The sequence below is a fragment of the Gobio gobio genome (assembly GCF_949357685.1).
Source record: "Gobio gobio genome assembly, chromosome: 10".
Taxonomy (NCBI): domain Eukaryota; kingdom Metazoa; phylum Chordata; class Actinopteri; order Cypriniformes; family Gobionidae; genus Gobio; species Gobio gobio.
Window position 1 is genome coordinate 41697048 of NC_137116.1, and position 21432 is coordinate 41718479.

Below are 21432 nucleotides of genomic sequence, written 5' to 3' on the forward strand. Positions count from 1 at the left end.
CTGCCTTGAATTGAGGCCGGTTTACAGGTCACTGACAATCTAAGAGAAGTCCCACCCGTCAGTAAAGAAGCTCAGAAGAGAGAAGAAAACAAAAGCACTAAAAGGTGTCTGGTTGGCTTTTCATATTTGACTGAAATGTTTCCGAACAATAGCGCAGGGTGGTAAGTTTTTCTGTCTTTTCTCTGAGCATTTACAACCATCCACAGTGAGGACTATACAGGCCAGTTAAATCACAATGTTGAGGTATGTAAACACAGCAGCTCAAATTAACCAAAGGTACACAGCCTCGTTTTGTTTTTAGCTTTATATATGGGGAAAAAAGACAAATATCTGACCTCAACTGGCCTTTTCCATGAAAACAGTGTTAGGTTGTGTGGGAGAGGGCAGCAAGTCTTTCTGCAGTGGGGACATGCGCCCAAAAGAGATTAGAAAACTATGCAGTCAGAGAGCAATGGTTTCTTAAGTATGTCTGCCAAATCCTTCCAGCTACGGCAAATCCATGTCACACTGCCTTGCTTTAAATCTTAAACTCTCACTCCTGGCCGGCAGGGAACGGCAAACCTACTGTGAGCCTTCGTATCTGCAGAAAATCACCCCGTTCTGAGGTGCTAAACATGGCGAGCACGTATCTATGCAAGCTGTGTACACAGATTTACATGCTTAATGAGGGATAACCGTAACAGGAATGCAAACACTTGGTTGCATGTTTTATAATGAAAATGCTCAAAGACGCTGAGCTCAGAACAATGCTGATTTATATACGCAATATGTCAACGTCTTTAACTCAATTTAAAGTGGAGTTTACTGTGAGCCAAAACATATTTGGTTTAATATTCTACCTTCAATACAAGTTAAGAGCAATCTACAGCAGTTGTATCATGATGACCACAAAAAAAGGTTATAGTGAAACACAATGGATTTTGGAGGATTTAAAAGCAAACAAGTGAAGCTTCCTATTTTAAATGAGCACTTGCACTACAGTTCAAAAGTTTGGGGTCAGTAAGATTTTAGTTTTTTTTTTTATACATTAATTTTATTCAGAAAGGATGCATTCAATTGATAGCAAAGACTTTCAGATTGTTTCACAAAATTCTATAAAAAAATGGTTTCCAAAAAGATATATCACACACCTGCTTCTGTTCATAAGAAGAATACTGCAATACTGATCATAAGAAGTGTTTCTTGAGCCCCATCAGCATATTAGAATGATTTCTGAAGAATCATGAAGACTGGAGTAATGACTTCTGAAAACTCAGCTTTGCAATTACTGAAATAAATTACAATTTAAAAAATATTAATATTGAAAATATCATTTCAAAACATACCTGTTTTTACTGCATTTTTGACCAAATACAGCCTTGATGAGCATATAAAAAAAAATTTGTGAAAAAAGTGTATTATTTGAGCTTTAAAGTGTTCTTGTTATCTTTACGTTATTTTAAGGCTGATTTATACTTCTGCATTGGACCTGCGGCATAGCCTCTACGGCGTGGGTTATGTGTCGATTTTCATTTATACTTCTGCGCCCTTGGCCTTGTCCCAAAAGGCACACTTCATGTGCACTTTCGGTCTTGTGGACTTACAATGGCCGCTGCGTGTCTGTTTAGTCCACCAGACCGCAGGGTGTCCCATTTGTCACTCTAGGTCTCAGAAGGGTGCTCGCGAGCGCCCCCCTTGAGGTCGATATGCGCCCTCGATGCGCACTTCTGCCGAGCCCGCACTGGTGCGGGTTACGCAGCGGACTTCTCCCCGGCAGTCAAAGCGCCTTTACGTCATGAAAGTGCGGACTCCGAGGAAGACCGTGAGGGTTTAGGGTGCCATTTGGGACAGGGCCTTTGTCCGCGGCGACACACAGTTACACATGCAGAGGGAGCAACACACAGCCAACAACGTAGCTATGGCGTACACTCAACGCAGAAGTATAAATTGGGCTTTAGGGTTTCCGGCATTACATTATCATGGCAATGAAGTTGATATCTTTACACAGAAAAGGTTAAAGGGATTATTTCACACTAAATTAATGTTAACCTCTATATTACTTACGTATTTATTGAAACTGAGTATTTTTGTTTTCTCACTGTATCCTTGGACTGAACCCAGCATAATCCTTTAAAACAATTAGTCACCACAAAAGTACACTACACATACTTTGCTGTTATTTAACAGGTTTGTTGTGGTTCAACCACTAACGGCCTCTTTGCTGAGGTAGTTTTGTAGCACGCTATGAAGTGCTGTACTTTGGCCCTCTTCCAGTGTAAATGACACGTTTTCAGTGATGAAAAATGACAGAGGAACAATAGCCAACAGAATGCGCTCTTTGTCTATGATGAATGTAGTATCATGAATTTGATCTGGAGAAGAGAAATGCATCAACAGAAATACATTTTAGGAACTGAAGCGGACCAATATGCCCATTTTTTTTTTTTATATATTTCAGTAAGCATTCGGGTTTCGGCACAAATGATGTGTGAGATTCATAAAACAATAGCACTGCTGAATTCTCCACTGTCTGCTACCCTTGAAAGGCACCAGAGGGAATGACCAGTCTGTGAAGATTAAAACCTGGCACAAACACATTATTGTCATCATGTCAAATTTATCTCAACAATCCAGACAGACAGAAAAAGGCAGAGCGCTCCCACAGTATGTCTGATTTGCTTCATTTTGGTTGACTTGTTTTGTATACATATAAATATACTGTAGACCTACCCAAAACATTACAAAAGAAGAGCATTAATGAATACTGAAATATAACAACATCATTAGCTGCTGTGTTAGGGAAGCAATTGAAACTATAGCTTGCCAAGCTACATGTAGTTAGCTACACTACAAACACAAAGAGTCAGATCATATAAATCTATATAAGGTTGAAGGCACTGATAAACATTTCAGTTTACACTATACCACAAATAAAAAGTCAAAAACAAATGAAACAATACATATATTAATATTTTCAAATGTCACCATGAAATGAAAATTGATCACTCATTTTAAGGAATATCACAGTATTTATAATAAATTGTTTATCTGTGCACATCCGTTTAAAATGTGATCCGTGCTGGCAAAATGAGTCACAACAAAAATTTTATTTTCAACATTCTCTATTAAAAAACCTTCAAAATGATGTATGATTTGTAGGAATTATACAAAAAATTACTGAGCTATAACTATTTGAAGTTGAAAGAGTCAGCAAAGTCAATTTTGAGAAAAATCTAGTTAAAGTTTTCCAAAACAAAATACCCTAGCAACGATACCTAAAAAAATCCCTGGTAATAACACCAAATTTGGCACACACCAAGTCAAATCCCATATCTATAGGAAAAATATGATACCACAATTGTTCGATGCAGCTCAGGGATATGCAGCTCATTTACATTTAAAGCGGTACACACCAAAACAGCGCTTTTTATAGACAGGCCTCAAAATGACATTTTCAACACGTTATAATAAATTATCTGTGGGGTATTTTGTGCTGAAACTTCAGAGACACATTTTGGGTACACCCAAGACCAATATGACATCTTGTAAAAAGGGGCATAATAGGTGCCCTTTAAGACCTACTGTAATGCACGGATCTAATAATGTTACACATCAGATGTTTTCCCTAACAGTTAACCAAATGTTCACTTAAGACATAATAGACAATGTTTGCGTAAATACTTGCCAAGACATATTTTGAAACACTGTAATATGTGTGTGTGTGGATATCAGGATTGCACGCTGTCTGCGAGGTGTCTTTGTGCACGCTTCGGCTCTGTCAGTCAGCGCGAGTAAGATTGCTTTGAACTTGTGCTGAGGGGAAAGCCCATAGACCGTAAAAAAATATGGATGACGCGACTTCATTGACTTGCGCTGACCAGTTGAAGCTTTCGGAGGCCGCACACGGGCATCTTGGGACAGAGTCTGCACAGTTGAGACCAGGAAGTAGAGGCGCGACAACACTCTCACAGATGCAGAACAACTCATTATGATGGTGTGAAATAAACAGTTATGGAAATATAGAAATGAAAGCTAAAGCGCCAATCTCCTCCCAAAAATCCTGAAAACACTTGAAATGAAATCACCGTGATAAAAACTGCCTAAAATGACAGAAACCATCTTTAAGAAACAATTATTTGAAGTGTAATTGAATTGTTTAGCTTGTCTCGCATCCATTCTAATACATGGAGAGGTGGAGTTTATGAGCTAAACTGGGACCGTCCACCGGGGGGCGATCGAGTTTCTGAGAGGAGCACTACAGGCTTGGGAAAGCCCAGTCGTCGAGAAGCGAGCAGAGAAAAACAGCCTTTTTTATGGTTTATTAAAACAAAGGAAATATTTAGGAAGGTACACATCTCAGAAAACATACAATTAAAGATAATTTTAGATGTTTAATTACTATTAGGAGCATTGGCATCGCTAGACGAAGGCTTAATGAACTAATTTTTGTGAAAACCTCAAATTCAACCAAAATGTTTCACTTCTTTTGCCTGTAGCTCGAAATTAGCCTGTGTGCATTCTGACTCATTTTGCCTGTACAGGTCCTCGTAATCTTTAATCAAAATAACGTTTCCTCCCTTGTGCAGCGACCTCTTCTCTTCTCTTCTCTGATGCCGTGTTTACTGGCGGGACAACCTGTCACTCACATGAGATCACAGCAATAGCCAACCACAACGATTCAAGACAAAATCAAGTCCCTGTATTTTTACTTGTCGAGAAGCCGTTTCACTCGGATATACGTCACAATTGGAAAGAAAAGACTATTGCAACTTCCGTTTCATGCAGTCTTTAATTGGTTATTTTAAATGAACCAAGTGAATCGATTCACTGATTGAATCAGACGTCCCAAATGCTTCAAGAGAGTCAACTTTCTGTTCATGCAAGAATAAGTAAATTTACGTGTACTGTACAATATCATACAATATTACAAAAATACAGCTTTGGTTACTTTGAAAACAGATGATACTGAAAATAGTAAATTAGTAGCGGCACTACTTTTAGAAACCCAACACTGATTATCTGTAATGATACACCGCTTTAACTTCTCTGTTTGTTACAGTACATTTGGCAGTACAATTCCAAACAATCTGCATCATGCTTTTATTTCAGAATCTGAGGGGAGTGCATCTTTTATTTTGAGATGCTCTGTAAATGTGAGGGTGCAGTCACGGGTGAGCCCTGTAGCCTAGAGAATACCTATCGTTAAGAGTCAGCACATGTCTGCTCTCTAATTATATGCCTCAAGTGGCTACAGGGGCGTCATTATCACTGTGTGTGTGTGTGTGTGTCTCTGCATAAGTGGGCCACACCTGCACACGGAGCAACAGAATGATGAGGCTCTTATAAAACAGACACGAAGCAGAGTAAATCTGAGAATAAGCAGAGGTCAAGGACAAGGGTGAGGCAATAAAATGAGCAGCAGAGGAGGATGAATTACATATAAAAGGCAAAGGATGATGTCTGAAAAAGGGGAAAGTAAATGTAAATCACATTATACATAGACATTCATTTAAAGTTAATTTAAAGGTATTAAGCATGCTTGTTCACAATATTACTGAACAAACAAGGAATCTTACAAGTGATAACTAAACAAATAAAAATTAAATGGCATTGTTCACCCAGATGTCGTCTTTTCTGAGAAACAAATACATTTAAATGAATAGTTTAATTTGTATACATTTTCTAAAACAGTATTTTGTTTTTTTCTGTAGTGATCTTTTTTTGGAGTGCTATGGAGAAAAGTGAGTGAGTATTCTTCAAAATTTGGCATTTGGGATCCACAAAATGAATATTCAGATCAGCATAAATCTGTTCCGTTTGAAAACGATCACATTTAATCAGTATGAACATGATTTAAACAAGGCCATTTGTGAAACAAGAAAGATTCAACTTGTTAAAATGTATGAGAAACAATTTTGATTTATAGATGATAAACATATAAACCTGGCTACTGTGTGTTGGGTTTAAAACATATTCCGTGTATTAGTACATTACAGCAATCTCATTCTGTTTTCATTTATGTATGATTGACAAATATTCATCACATTAAATGTATTAGTTTGTTTATGTTAAAAATGTGTAAATCTAAATAGATGGACATTTTATATGCAATTCAAATATACAATTCTTAAGTTTTAGCCTAAATATCTGAGTGTAAATAATGATGTTTTTTTTTACTTTTCCTTTAATAAAAATACTGTAGAACAGCAAAAAGAGAATAAAACTATAATTTGCCAAAGACTCTCTCACTCTCTCGCTCTCTGCACTCGTTTCTGTCCCGCTCTCTAACACTCTATATTTTTCTCTCTCCAGCTGAGCTCCTCTTCAAGTGGAAATTAGTTTCCATGCAGCAGTCATGAATACAGAAAACCAATAGCGCAGCGCATTTACCATTAAGGAGCCTGGGTATGTGGAAACAGTAGGTCATGGGGCGACCTGACACAAAGGATTCTGGGAGACTTTCCCTCAATGATTCAACTGCAGTGGCTCCCTCCTGCTGAACCGATGTCTGCATTTTCACTCACAGGACCCTTTAGAGCAGCTCTAATTGACAAATAAGAAAGCATGATTTACAAATCTCATGCTTTTGTGAGGAGACAATATTCAGAGGTCATTTTGAATCTTAACTTAAGATGAAGGAGAGTTTGCAAGTCAACAAATCAATTTTAAAGATACACAGACCTCTTCAATGGGCCTCCAACAAAGAAAGACTTTTAGCAAGGGGAGCCCCAATGAATAAAGACAAGGCAAGATTGATCACATGACCAACACCCTGCGTGTCCCCCATTATTAAAAAGAGTGTTAAATCTCTGTGAATTGGTTGTTTTTAATCAAACTATACAGCTAGGAATTTCAAGGGTGCATTTCTAACAGCTCATCTAGTCAGTAAAAATGATCTGAGACAATTCAAAACCAAGTAGAAGGCCATGTCTGAGCTCTGAGGGATTGTCTAGAGCCGATAACCATGTGCCACACGTTCTTCCCCAGAAGACGGGCCATTTCTCAATTCTAAGACCTGTTGGTCCTCATCAGTCTTCACAGTGACAGAAGACTCGTCCTTACACGTCTGTCCAGTCTCCTCTTTGACATCTTTGTTTCCTTTGATGTAATCTTTTTAGTGCTCTCGAGACTTGTGTACCAGAAAATGTTTGGTTTAGGTTTATCACGTACATTCATTGCATTCTTTCTTTCTTGGTTCTCAAAGTCTCAAATACAAAATAAGGAAACCTGATAACCTTCATTTGTTTTGTTTATTTACTTGATTTGATACCCGAAAATGATTGAAGGTTCTAATGGCTGACTCCATCTTAAATTTTTAGATTAATGATACCAGGAAAACCATCTCTGCTTCTGTGGGTTGGATTACTGTGGGATTCACATGTGATGAAGAGGCCTAAAAGCCAATAACTCACTACAAAAACAGTCACAACTGAGACTCACACTGTGTTTTTAAACCACAGCGGCCAGCAACCTTTAACCAAAGACACACAAAACACAATGACAGCATCGCTAAAGATGGATGATCAGGCTAAAGCATGCATGCCAAGAAAACCAGAAACATGAACTGCTCAGAAATCAAGGGATGAGCTTTCATTTGATTTCACTTCATTTGCTCTATTTTTCAAGGATGTGGTTACTTTTCCATTAGTCACTCTTTTTCATCCATAAAACTTGTTTTCTACTTGATATTAGATGCTTTATTTCTGGTAAATGGGTGGAAAACTGCATGAAGTCTATCAAAATCAGTTGTGGGCAGTGACAGATTGCATATGTTTATCTGGGCCACCTGATCTCCGGAGGCACATTGAGAACGACCCATGGGGAGAATTCAGAGGGGTACAATCAGAGACTATTGTCGTACTGTTGCATTTTAGCCTGGAGCTGTTAGTGTCTGTCAATGAGTTACATCTGGTAAGAATAATAATCTTTTGAGTATATGCAATTATTTTGTGACTATTCGTCCTAGTCATTAAATAAATAGGCCTATATGACAAAACAAGACAAGAGTATATAAACAAATCCATATGAACTCTAAATACAACTACTGTATAAAGTGACCTGTTTATGTGATTAACTAAACCCAGCCTCAATTGATTTTTCATTTATTTTTAATTTCAGGAAGAGATAAAAGTGAATCTGGTTGTTGTATGTATCACAGCAGTTTGGAAATTGCATGTGTAACTCACACTTTTAATAAAATGTACATTTCTAATTGCGCAGTGTGTTCACATTGAGATTTTCATGGGACTGTGTGTATAAATTCAGATTTAAAATTCAAAGAGACAAGATGGTCTATATGTGACCTGACGTTCCCATGACAATCGGTCACTTGCATGTCACGCCCATGCTCACATCCGTGCTTTACTCAACATTCAGAGAGAGGTCAAGATGAGTTCAAAGCGGCAAAAAACCTTCAGTCCTTTTTAACGATTTATGTCAAGTTGCCAAGGCATGTGGTTTCCAAATTGTGTTGCATTGATAAATATTTTATTTTTAAACTGCCTATTTCTCTTGATGAATAATTGGCCTGCTTTGAAAAAATATATATTAACTACCTCCACAAACGTGCAGTAGTTTTCAGTGTATTTGCATAACTCTTTTGTACTGTGTTTTATTGTCGCAGATATATTATCAAAGCCTTTCTTAGAATGAAGATGGCGATTGTTGATTTGCATGCATTAATAGTCTGGAAAAGGCAGAATTGTAACCTGCATGCTTTAACAACGGTTTTATACTCCTATTATACTACAACCCCAAATCAGAAAAAGTTGGGACAGTATGGAAAACGCAAAAAAAAAAAAGAAAGAAGTGATTTCTAAATTTACTTTGACTTGTATTTTATTGCAGACAATATGAACACAAAATATTTCATGTTTTGTCTGGTCAACGTCATGTCATTTGTAAATATGCATCCTTTCCTGTCATTCAGACCTGCAACACATTTAAAAATAAGTTGGGACGGTAAAGCATTTACCACTTTGTAATGTTGCCATTCCTTTTCACAACACTTAAAAAGACGTTTAGGGACTGAAGACACCAAGTGATGAAGTGTTTCAGGTATAATTTTGTCCCATTCTTCCTGCAAACAAGTCTTAAGGTGGGCAACAGTACGGGTCCTTGTTGTCGCATTTTGCGCTTCAAAATGCGCCACACATTCTCTATTGGAGACAGGTCGGGACTGCAGGCAGGCCAGTCAAGTACCCGTACCCTCTTCCTTGAAATATGCATGGACGTCCCTGGAAAAGATGTCTTCTTGAAGGCAGCATATTATGCTCCAAAACCTCTATGTACTTTTCAGCATTAATGTTGCCTTCACAGAAGTGCAAGATACCTTTGCCAAGGGCACTGACACAACCCCATACCATGACAGACCCTGGCTTTTGGACTTGTTGCTGGTAACAGTCTGGATGATCCTTTTCTTCTTTGGTCCGGAGCAAACGGCGTCCATTCCTCCCAAAAAATACCTGAAATACTGATTCATCTGACCACAGTACACGTTTCCACTGTGTGATGGTCCATCCCAGATGCCTCCGAGCCCAGAGAAGTCGACGGCGCTTCTGGACACTGTTAACATAGGGCTTCCTTTTGGCACAGTACAGTTTTAACTGGCATTTGTGGATGTAACTACGTATTGTGGTACTTGACAAAGGTTTGCCAAAGTAGTCCTGAGCCCATGTGGTGATATTGCTTATAGATGAATGACGATTCTTGATGCAGTGCCGCCTGAGGGATCGGAGAGCACGGTTGTTCAGCTTAGGCTTGCGCCCTTGTCCTTTACGCACTGAAATTCCTCCAGATTCCTTGAATCTTTTAATTATGTTATGCACTGTTGAATGTGAAATATCCAAATCTCTTCCTATCTTTCTTTGAGGAACATTGTTTTTAAACATTTCAATAATTTTCTCACGTATTTGTTGGCAAACTGGCGATCCTCGGCCCATCTTTGCTCCTAAAGGATTAGACCTTTCTTGGATGCTGCTTTTGTACCAAATCATAATTACAATCACCTGTTGACATCACCCGTTTCAAATCACATCAGTATTTAACCATTTTACCTCATTACTAGCCCTAAATTGCTCCTATCCCAACTTTTTTTGAAATGTGTTGCAGGTCTGAATGACAGGAAAGGATGCATATTTACAAATTACATGAAGTTGACCAGACAAAACATGAAATATTTTGTGTTCATATTGTCTGCAATGAAATACAAGTCAAAGTAAATTTAGAGCCTTGTTAGTGGTATTAACTAGCGATTTAATTTTACTTATTATGTGCCCCATTTACTCGCGTTATAAGCTAATCTGTTTTTAGAGATAAAACTCTTTAAACATCGATTTTCATGAAAACGCATCCCAGAGAACGATCTACTCAGTAACCATGTGTTAATTACCCCTAGGTTCATTTTTCACTGGAGTTGTCCTTTAATTGATAGGGTTCTCTTTCATTATTGCTCAAATGTAACTTTTTTATGCATTGTCAATAGATTGAACAAGAAATAGGCAGTCTAGAGTTGTAAGGGCAGGAGAGAAAACATGATTACATACAACAAACAATAGAAATATCACAGTTGAGAAGTGATAAATTGGCTATTAAAAATACCAGCTATAAAAAAAATTACATTGTAAAAATAATAATAATAATAATGTTGTATTGTGCAAGAAGCCACACAAAAATAAGTCTTTATTAATCAGTGTTGGTGTTTGCCACTAGTGTTTATTTCAGCTGGGAACTGCAGTGAATTTTATGTATAGGTAAGATTTTGAGGCACGTTTTTGAGCCTATGTTGGATTAATTTGCCATTTCATGAGCCAATCATTATAATTTGTTAAAATATGTAATACCAACACAAAAAAAACCCACCAAAAAAATCTGACAATTATAGAGTAAAACAACATAATGGATCTAAAGTAATGCATGCATGTAGATAAACCACTCTACATTACTCCACCCATGATATACGGCTACATGACAAGCTGAACTAGAAACTAAAAAACTCTGAAATCCCCTCCAAATCCTCAGGCTACATTTCATTCTCCTGAGAAAGTGAGAATCAAAAGCATATTCTACAGCCCAAACCTTGTATTACCTCAAGGCCTCTGAAGATTTTGTAACCACTTTTCAGTTAGCACATCTGGGCAAACAACAGATAGACGGAAAAGAAGGAGAGAAAAGTAACAAGAGAGCAGGAGCCTGAGCAATTAAACCACTGAGGTGGAGAAGCAAAGGTGAAGCAGTCAACCCTATCACCTCTCAGAACGCAGGCTGGGTTGGGCTAATGCGGTTTGCTGTCAATGTTAGCGCTCATTAGCGTGACGCATTAGCTCAGCAATAGAGCAGCCACTGACTCGGAAAACAGCCCCCAGGGGCTAACAAGTGTACAAAGGGGTCAAGAGGGTCATGTTTCAACATCCACCACGGAAGAAATACAATAATCATTTACCAGGAACTTACTTTCGACTAGAAAGTAAAATTCTACCTTCCCTTCTGAAAAATAAACAGCTTGACCTAGCCTAAGATGGTTTGCTGGTTTTTACTGGTTTAGCTGATCAGCCAACTGGTCTCCCAGTTGGACAAAAACTTAAACCCCCCGCAAACCAGCTTATGGCTTGGTTTATGCTATTTTTTCCAGTAGAGTAGCTACCAAAGTTAAAGCTAAACCACACAAAGGCTTGTTGTCTAAAATTGAAGGGTACATTTTGGGGAGATTTATTACTAAAGGTTTACAGTCATTTTAAGAGCAAATTAACAGTTCAGCATAATTCATACACTTTAAAATAAAACATTATTGGAGTATGTTTTACAAGAAAATATTATTTCACTATTTCTACTTAAAAATGTCTCATTTACTTCAACGTCTTACTTCCTGTTTCTTTGTAATTATTTGTGCTCAAATATGTACAATTTGAATGGAAATGCATTTTGTCATCTAATCAATTTATGCAACAAAAAAAAAATTATATTGCTTTTTATACGACTACCAAACAAACTCTCTTTGTATGGATGTTCAGACAGACCGTAAAAAAGCCACAGCTTTTTTTCATGATAAGAAAACAAAACGGAAAATGTACTGGTAATTTTATGCCAGGACATTATCTGTCAAGTTTACGGGCATTTCCTTTAACACTAAAACACAATGCAATGTGTAATTTAAAATACAAGCAAAACCCCTGCAAAATAAGTATGAAAAATTCCTTCATATCAACACAGTACATTGTGCCCCATTTTTACAGATTTTTCATATAGTACAGATAAACATTTAATGCTGTATTTTTGCTTTTTCATACACCAGCCCATCCATTGTAGCCTTTGATGCATGTTTTTTCGACCTGTCGTGCAAAAATGGCCGACAGCCAGCCCTAAAGTGTACTGGCAAGTGACCGATTGGCTTTCTCAGGGCCAGGTCTAAAGTAAGTTCATGTTGTGCGCTTAGCAAGCAAGGGAAGGTTTTCACGAACACACATATGCTCTCTAGTGTCAAGGAGCTAAGTGCATGCCACTGTTGAGGGAATTGTGGCCCTTCTCCAGCTCTAATGTTGGCTACCCCTTACACGAAGGTTGGGCACTGTGCATTTAAACCGGGTGGAGCAGACAGCTTTGGAGTCATTGGGTAAGCTTCACCACCCTTAAGAACCGGATTCGGCTCCTGTCTTCAAAGGCCGCTAAGCTCTGAACATCTTATCTACGTGTCTTTGAAGTGACCGCTACACACAAACCACGGCGACATTTTCACCTTCACACATCAGCAGTGTTGTGCAGTCACCAAGCAACACGCAACAACCGTTTCCTCAGACAATGAGAAAGAGCAGCAGGGTACATATTATAGGTTATCTCCAATGGGGAAATAATGAGGCACTAATTCAGAAATAACAAAAAAAGCACTTTTACATCATGCAATATTAATGCACTCCATCATTCTCAAGCCATGCGCACACACATAAATATGCACATATGAACTCTGCCCGTCTCTCTTTTTAATCCCCACCACAATGCTCCCCTCCCCTCTAGCAAAACCAGATCCCTGAAAGTGGTGCTTGTGTGTTGTAATGTTACAAATTGAGAGCAGGAGCATTAGAGAGACTTTACGCAGAGCGGGGCGAACAGCACATGGCCCTCCCGGTGCATACCAACACCTGTTTTGATGGCCTCTCTTCTTTTATTTACATGATAAACACTGAATTCCTCTACAATTACCCCACCAGCATGGCCCCTGCTATTCATAGCTGACAGCTGTTTTCCAGCATCAGGGGACATCATGATAGGATGCAATGTTGTTATGCACTGCATCAAAAGAATAAAGGAGGTCTAATCCATTAGTGGTTGGTTTCAACGGCACTTTGATTTGTTTAGAATTGACTTTGCTTAAAAAGGTGCACTATGTAACTTTTCCGTCCACTAGTCACGGTGTAGTTTGATGACGCCACGTTTGAGCACAGAATCTTGGGACATGTGGTCTTCACATCACAGCCGGTGGAAAAGAATCGGGATAAGACTCGGGCAGAAATCATGTTCATGGATGCGTTTATTAACGTTACTGTAATATGAAGCAGAGCAGGACCGAGTGTTGTGGAGCTGAGCAAGGCCGCTGGAGCGATTGTTAATAAGATGAACGCAACACACGCCTCGCAAGCAGCGGGACTTTTATAATGACAGAGTCGCCGGTGTCACTTCCGCTTTTCCGGTCATGAGTATGAGGTAACGCAGCTCAGTTTATCATATTGGATACATCTGAGTGTGTTGAAAATGAAGTTATGACGTTACTATGTGCGTTCGCTCGGCGGCTGCTATGACACTTGTTGCACACTGCAGTCAGAGTAAAGCGTTTCTGCAAAAATATATGACGCAATCGACAGGCGACTCCCTCACACATCCCGGTTCCTTGGTTAAAATAGCAATTTCTCACGATTTACACATAGTTGGAAACATTTGGGATATTGTAATGAACAAACTGAACAAAATATATAACACTGGCCTAGTGGTTTTTGGATATTTTACTGAAAATTTTTTACATAGTGCACCTCTAAGGACCCAAATTTTACATTGGAGATCAAATGACAACCCAAAGCATCATACAAAAGTAAAAATTAAAAATAATAATAATAGTAACAATCATATTGCATGAAACGCAGACACTAAGGGACCGTTTACATGAGTTTTCAACTAAAAACTGAAGAACTTTTATGCCCTTTGGCAGCATTTTGGTGGCCTGAAAAAGCTAACTTTTGAAAACAGGATACCGTACAAAAACGCAAATCTGTGAAAACGTTGACAGTATTCACACATATGCATATCACATGCTTAGTCTATAGGCATGGTGTCTGCAACAAGTGATCTATAGTAAAAGAATGCATATGTGCGCAGGTGCGTAGTCTTTTTTTACAAAGTGACATCGCCAACTGTCTGGCGTGCATAATACAGCGTTTTAGTAGCTTTCGCGGATCCGTGTGAACAGGGGTTGTTTCGAGAAAAAACATTTCAATTTTTAGTACATTGTTGTCTTGTTAAAGCTACACTGTGTGATATTTTCCCCCATCTAGCGGTGAAAAGGTATATGACCATCCAGTGACTTTTAGTTTCTGTTCCTCTCAATTCCGATTTCGTTTCAACTCCTACGGTGGCCGATTTAGTCCAAGATTAACATGGCTTCCTGTGGGAGCCTGTGGGATATTCTGTGAGCAGTGGGATGGTTGGAACTCAACTGGCCTAATTATTCGGCTAGAAAGAACTGCAGCTAATCCAGAGTGAACTTTGATGATAGTAATGTTTATTCAGGCATAAACAGGTTTGCGTGGATATGTACATAAATGTGGTTTCTGTGAGATAACAAATAAGGATGGTAAATATACATGATAATGACATGACAGAAGATACACAGTTAAGAACTGTATAACTATACTTATAAGTTACATTTGTATAATGTAACCGTAAACCAGAGCTTATTGTACCATATATAGGCGCTAAATGCAGCTGCATTAAAAGGAACGGAGCTGCCGCTGCTGCTGCTAACAAGCGGTGTCGGGTTATCAAAGTGTGTGCAGCTTTAGCACTGCAGTGCGCTCTGTATAACAATTATTAATATGCCGATCAGACCTGATACATATTTCCATCAACATACATTACAAGCAAATATTTTCTATAAACGAATAAACATTGTTGATAACAAAATAACTGAATGATTATTCAAATAGGTGAGCATTACGCTATTGTATGTTGACACAAAAATACTTCTGAGGTGACATCAACTGAATTACGCGATGACACACTCTGAAACACATCTACAATGACAATAAATAGTATTACTTACGGAGTTATTAACGCACAGAAATACCACACAAGGAAAAACAGACTTTTGAGGAATAAACAAGCCAGGAAAACTCTGTTTAACTCTGTTACTGGACGCTGCTGAGATGAAAACTTTCTGCACATGCACCAGTCTGAACAAGTTGACGCGCACATGCGCGAGGGAGGGAATTTTGAACGCGAAAGGCGAAGCTTGAATTTACGGGTATGTCCCTCTTTGGCTAATGTACTTTCAAGATGGAGGGGCAACATGGCGACCACCGTTAGATGTATTTTCAATGGCATATTATAAACTTACGAGAATATTTTATTACTTGAAAGAAGTAAATATACATTAATTAGCACATATATTTTTGAAAGAACTAAGTGTTTTTAGCTAAGAATAGACAAAAAGAGTTACACAGTGTAGCTTTAACGTACCCTAAAAATAACCGGATTTAGCAGACATTGTGTTCAGTATCAAAACTCCGGTCTGAATATTAGCCTAAATATTAAAGAATTTTAATATCTGCTATTTTCTGCATATACACACAGCCAATTAAAGCAATACAATAAGTTGAAAACAGCAGACAGAACAAAACACAAAAATTACAATAATTTAAAAGTGAATTAGTGCATCAACTTTATAATATACAGTATAAAAACGTGTATTATTTTTATAGTATTTGCTAAAGATTCAATTTAAAAGTATTTTTACATTTTTAGTCTTAGATTTAATTTAATTGAGTGAGAGAAGATGACAAAGGTAATCCAAATGCAAAAATAGAGGAAATGAGCATGCACAATTAAATATCCAATATCAATCAATAAATTAAAAAACTAATTCTCAAATATCAATCAATAGCTGATATGGAACCAATATAGTATGCAATAATTCTGAGACCCCGTTTTGATCTGCAACTACTTTTTGAGAAACACATCTGACCAATAGTCAAAGAAAAGAAAGGGTTAAATTCTCTAGGTAACAAGTTTCCGTTTGCTATTTTTGGCATCTCTCATTCAACACTTGACTCAACATTTATTTTTATTCTTTTGTCATACCATTACATTTTCCAGATAGTCTGAGAACAACCAGACACTACAGTGTGACATTAGTGTAGCATCACTGGACCAGATGCGCGGCTAACGAACACCCCGCATCTTTTTTTCCCCCCAAGCCTTTTCATGCCCTTCTGATGTGATGACTTCATTTTCTTTGTATCCACTGTCCTCTCCAGCCAGAGAATAGATAGTTTGGTTATCAGCAGACTCTCGCAGCAACTACTGTTGGTCTTGATTGGCAAAGACCCAAGAATCTTCAGAATGGAGGCTTAATTCTCCCAGGGCTGACAGCTGCAGGGATTAGGCACTCTTGCTCACTGTTATTGACGCCCCTGCATTGTGCCTTTCTCCATAAATGTGGCACCAGGACTGGGATGGGGTTGCTGAGGGGGGCTGAATGTGGGGAGGGGGGCTGAATGTGGGGAGGGGTGCTGTATGTGTGTTGGGGTCAGCATTCTGAAGTCATGTCAGGTGCTTCTGCTTTGAAGCTTGAACGGATGCATTAAAGAACATTGAGCAATTAAGATATGGAATCAATAAAAAAATTGGGGAAATCAGTAAATAGGCGTGACAAACCACGCACGAGTGAATGATTATCTCAAAGCAATACAGATATAATTTACAATCTGCATTAGGAATATTCTCATTCATAAGGTGGAAGCCTCCCATTTCCAACATGACATCACTAAATTATCACTTGTGCCCCGTATCCTCACTTCCACCAAACCCTAGAGTCCAGTCTGACCCCACTCTGACCCCCCAGCACCGCTGACGCTGTCATGACAACCGTCTCAAGAGGCTTGTTGTATTTGTAGAGAGTGAGAAGTGTATACATGAGTGCATCTCTCTCTATGTTTGTGCGTGTGTGTGTGTGGGAGAGAGAGAGAGAGAGAGAGAGAGAGAAAAAGAGAGAGAGTGAGTGAGTGAGAGAGCGAGAGAGTGAGAGAGAGGCACTTGTGACAAATGGGAATTTAAGTGTGTCATTTACGGAGTGAACAAAAAAAGCTAAATGAATGTCGAAATGCGCAAAAAAAACAACATGACGTAAAGATCATTTCCCTGAATTAGGGAAAAAACTGGAAGAGGGATAAAAGCCTTAATATTTAAAAGTTTAGAAAAGCAATTAAAATATCCATTACTAGAAAGATTTGGGATTTTTAAAATAGTAAAAAAAAGTTGTGTTGGCAAATGAATTAAAAGCAAAGGATATTTTAAAAATTAAAGAAGGGAAGTCATCCAAACATTGACAAGGACTGATGTTCAATAAATTGTTCGCGAATTATAGCTGATGAAAGAATTATTTCTGTTCTCATGACAAATGTTCCCCATTATGCTCGAAACATTATGTCAACAGGTTTGTACGGGTATTAATTATCCATATCTGGGCTCTTTAAAATATGCCTGGAAAAGTATCCGTGTGCATATTTATATCCCTTTAAGGGTCTGTTTATATAAAGAAGATTCCCTTCTTAATGTTCAAAGTGTGTTAATCACCAAGACATCAGCTCTGAGTTCTTTCATACTCTCTTCCCAAACATGACCTCATAATGTCTTGAAATAATTCTTAAAATAGAATAAAGTGACCAATTTAGAACGCTTACTCCAGCCTTTTAACATTATCATTGTCTTCTTCATCCTCATGACAAGGAAAAGGAAAAACAGATTAAGAAAGGATAAACTTGGATGCGAAACATCTTGAAGACCTGTCGGCAACAGAAATATAGCAGCCATTGCATTAAATAACAAAGCAGAAAACTAAGTGGAATTTATTTTAGAGAACATTTAGAAAGATGGAATGCAAACAATACTTGTGTTTAACATGGGGACAAAAAGTATTTGGACACTTTTGTACTTCTGAAATGTTAGTGGAACATAGTTACAATTATGAACTGCATCTGTGGTTACTCTGCTAAAGGCTGGCTCACACTTAGAAATCAGATTTTCAAAATGTGAGACCACAAACATGACGATAAAGCATTCATGGATTTAACAGTTTTGTTCCTATAGTGTGTTGAGTGCCACAATGTTACCAAGACAGCAAACCACACACTAACAGATTTCATTCTCAAACAACCAGAGTCCCAAATGCAAACATGGCAAATCTCTGACTCTGATATTTTGTCGGGGCGGCCCCGATGTGTCCACGAGCAGATCGGGAGGTTTAAGATTTGATCTGTAAACGCCTCTCATTACCCGATAATCTGGGCTGAACATCGGAACCGACCGATGCGATTTTTTCTGCAAATGTCGGGAGGGGTAAATCTGACATAAATCGGCCTGAAACTACTGTGGTCTGAGCCCAGCATAAGACAAACTTGAGGACTTCACACATAAAAAAATCACTTTGAGACCACTTGGTTTAGTAAAAAAATGGTTAAGCAGAATTTTTTGCAATGACATGTGGTATCTCTAAGTGTCCAAATAAGTTTTGCGGCCACTGTATTTCTCTATAGTGAACATAAATGTACTGGTTTGACTGTCAAAAAATAAAAATGCCTGTAAAAATATGGTGCAAGCCAGGGATTTTAGTATGGACTGCACAGCTTCTAGTTAAGTCAGTGTATAGCTACTATGATTGGCAAGATTAATATTTCACTAAGGCCTGTCAACAATACCAAAATAAAGGCAGATCCAGTGAACCCCTTAGGGCAAGATACTTCTCAATCGATTTCAGACCTTCTTTCCTCGTCTGCCTCAATAACTGTTCAATAATTGATGAGACACAATCCACATGGATCCCAGAATTCCACTGTAAAGTCTTTCAAGCGGCAGGTTGGTTTTGGGTTGGTGAAAATTCTACACCACTAAAACAGACCATCTTTATATCAGGGTCATCTGGTTTCAGAGGAAGATATATATATATAAAAAAAAAAAAAAAAAAACAGAAAACCATTTGCATGCAAATACGCCAGAGAAACAACACAGAAGAGGCATTACAAGGGCCAAGGTAACAAACAGAGAATTGCATAAATAGCTTCATGAAGTGCATAACTTAATTGCACCCATGAGAACATAAACTGAGTTACTAATCAATTCCTTATTCATCATCTCTTTCTTGGCATAAATTTGTTTTTTGTTTTTTTAAAGTTTCCAAAGCAAGGACGCAAATGAAATACTTTTTATATATATATATATATATATATATATATATATATATATATATATATATCAACTATATATCAATATATAATATTTCAACTGCTGCCAGCAAAAGACATGAATTTCAAAACAGCTTTAAAAATCATAACCACTAAGAGCCTTTTCATGTTTTGTGCAGGATTTCAAGCACTGATGTTTGAAACCAATGTTCCAGAAACCACCAAATGTTGTACAGCCAGGGCACTATTTCAGATAAAGTTCACAGACACTTTACAAATCAATCAAATAACTTATTAAAGGTCCAAATAAACCACAGATTCAATAGTTTTTGCCTTTTTTATAATGCCTGACCTGTTTTGAAATGTGTACCAACTGCAATAAAAAAACGAAATAAGTGTAACTAGCTATTTGAAATAGCCTAGTAAATGAACAATAATCTATTCTATGCAAAACTTAGTATTAGAACCCTGCAAATAATAGGGACTAAGAAAACTTGATCTTGATCTGATATTATGTCAGATATGTTATGCTTTAAACTTAAGATCCATAATGCATTGCTCTTTCAGTAAGGGCTGCGAATGAATAACAAATTGACCCGCTTTGAACCTAATGTGCATTTCGAAATGTCACCTCGTGGTTCTCAAAAGTTGCCTTTACTGAGTTTGTTTTAACAGAAAACTGGCAATTCCTGAGCAACTCTGGCGTGTGGGTGTAAAGTGGACAATGAAGGCTGATGTGGGAATCTCGTGGCATCTTGAAAACGAAGGACCTTGTGGACCACTGAGCCTGAGACAATGGCAGTAAGCTGCTCACCAAGATGCTGTAAGACTTGGTGAAAATTAAATATAAAAAAGAAAGATGCTTAAGGCACTTGAAAACTCCAATTTTGAAAAATGACCTTCCTATAGGTTCTCTAGAGTTCCATCGCTATATCGATCTGTGGAACCTCAAATATCTCTCATTTTTACAGCATAGGCGTTCTCCGTGGCAGCTGCTTTTTTTGGGGTCTACGCGTGATGCCCAAAGTGATGTCCTAGGCACATCACTGTTTGAGACACATAGGTGACATAACGTAGCCTAAACAAAGAAACTAATTTGAGAAAATTAACAAACCTCTGCAACAGTCAAACAAACACTGCTCAGTGTTTCAAACGTGTTTCTTTCTTTAAAGAGCCACTTACTTCTTGTCCAGGTAACTTAAGATGGAAGATGTTACATTCCGTGGCACACAGCTGTCCGACGCAAACAAAACAGTCACAAAATTCACATAAACGCGCCAATGTCCATTTGTCTGTAGTCTTTGGGGTTCTTCCTTCGTTCTTTCTCAGTTGCCAAAGTTTCCAGTCGCCGCTGTTAAAGTACTAGCTAGCTTTCATAAACCGGTTACCCTTTGAGAATTACGCGGAGCTCAAAAAAAACTTTCCCATTTCCAGTCGCACTGTCATTTTCACAATATCATGAGGGGCAAATCCGTTAGTATTCCAGAGTCAGACGCGCTCCCTCTCTGTACGAGTCCAGTCAAGTGTTTGCAGGTGTCGGCTGTGCTGTGTGCTGTACCTCGCCCTCTCTCCACTACCTCTCTATTAAAACCAGCCAGCCGTGTCAGTGTTAACCAGCTCCCTGCCAGCACTCAACTGCACAGAGCCCCCGCTGCCTGATTGAGGCGCCGAATGAGGGATTGTCATCCAGCTAATAAACCAGGCCTCTTAGTTAATCTTACAAAGAGGGAATCATTAATTATAAACTAGTACATGGAGTTCCCAATACCGAGTCCTATTAACTTAGAATTATTACCCTTGGTGTCAGGTTGCATGGGTTATAATAACCTCCTAGTCGGGTGAGGCCTCATATTTAATTCTCTCTGATGTGAAACAGAGCGGGTTTCTGTCAGCGGCTCTGACATACTGGTGATAATAGTCTTATCTTCTAACGGCAGACATGTTTAAATGAATAAAACTCGGAAAAGATTAACATTTACCCAGTCATTTGGGTCTAAAATATGTCAAGATAAATTCT

At 38.3% G+C, this 21432-nt stretch overlaps 1 protein-coding gene and 1 long non-coding RNA gene across 3 annotated transcripts in view; one reads left to right on the forward strand and one right to left on the reverse strand.

Annotated features, from left to right (window-relative positions):
* Positions 1-21038, reverse strand: part of sema3gb (sema domain, immunoglobulin domain (Ig), short basic domain, secreted, (semaphorin) 3Gb) — a 48136-nt gene extending 27098 nt beyond the window's left edge. For both annotated transcript variants that reach the window (XM_079827233.1, XM_079827232.1), the window contains exon 1: positions 20598-21038. The gene's annotated coding sequence lies outside the window, so the exon portion shown is untranslated. The remainder of the gene's footprint in view (positions 1-20597) is intronic.
* LOC307132750 lies at positions 74-8189 on the forward strand. Its single transcript, XR_013817323.1, has 3 exons — positions 74-161; positions 5691-5724; positions 6292-8189. It is a non-coding gene; the product is annotated as an uncharacterized lncRNA (long non-coding RNA).
* Positions 21039-21432: the final 394 nt, after the last annotated feature.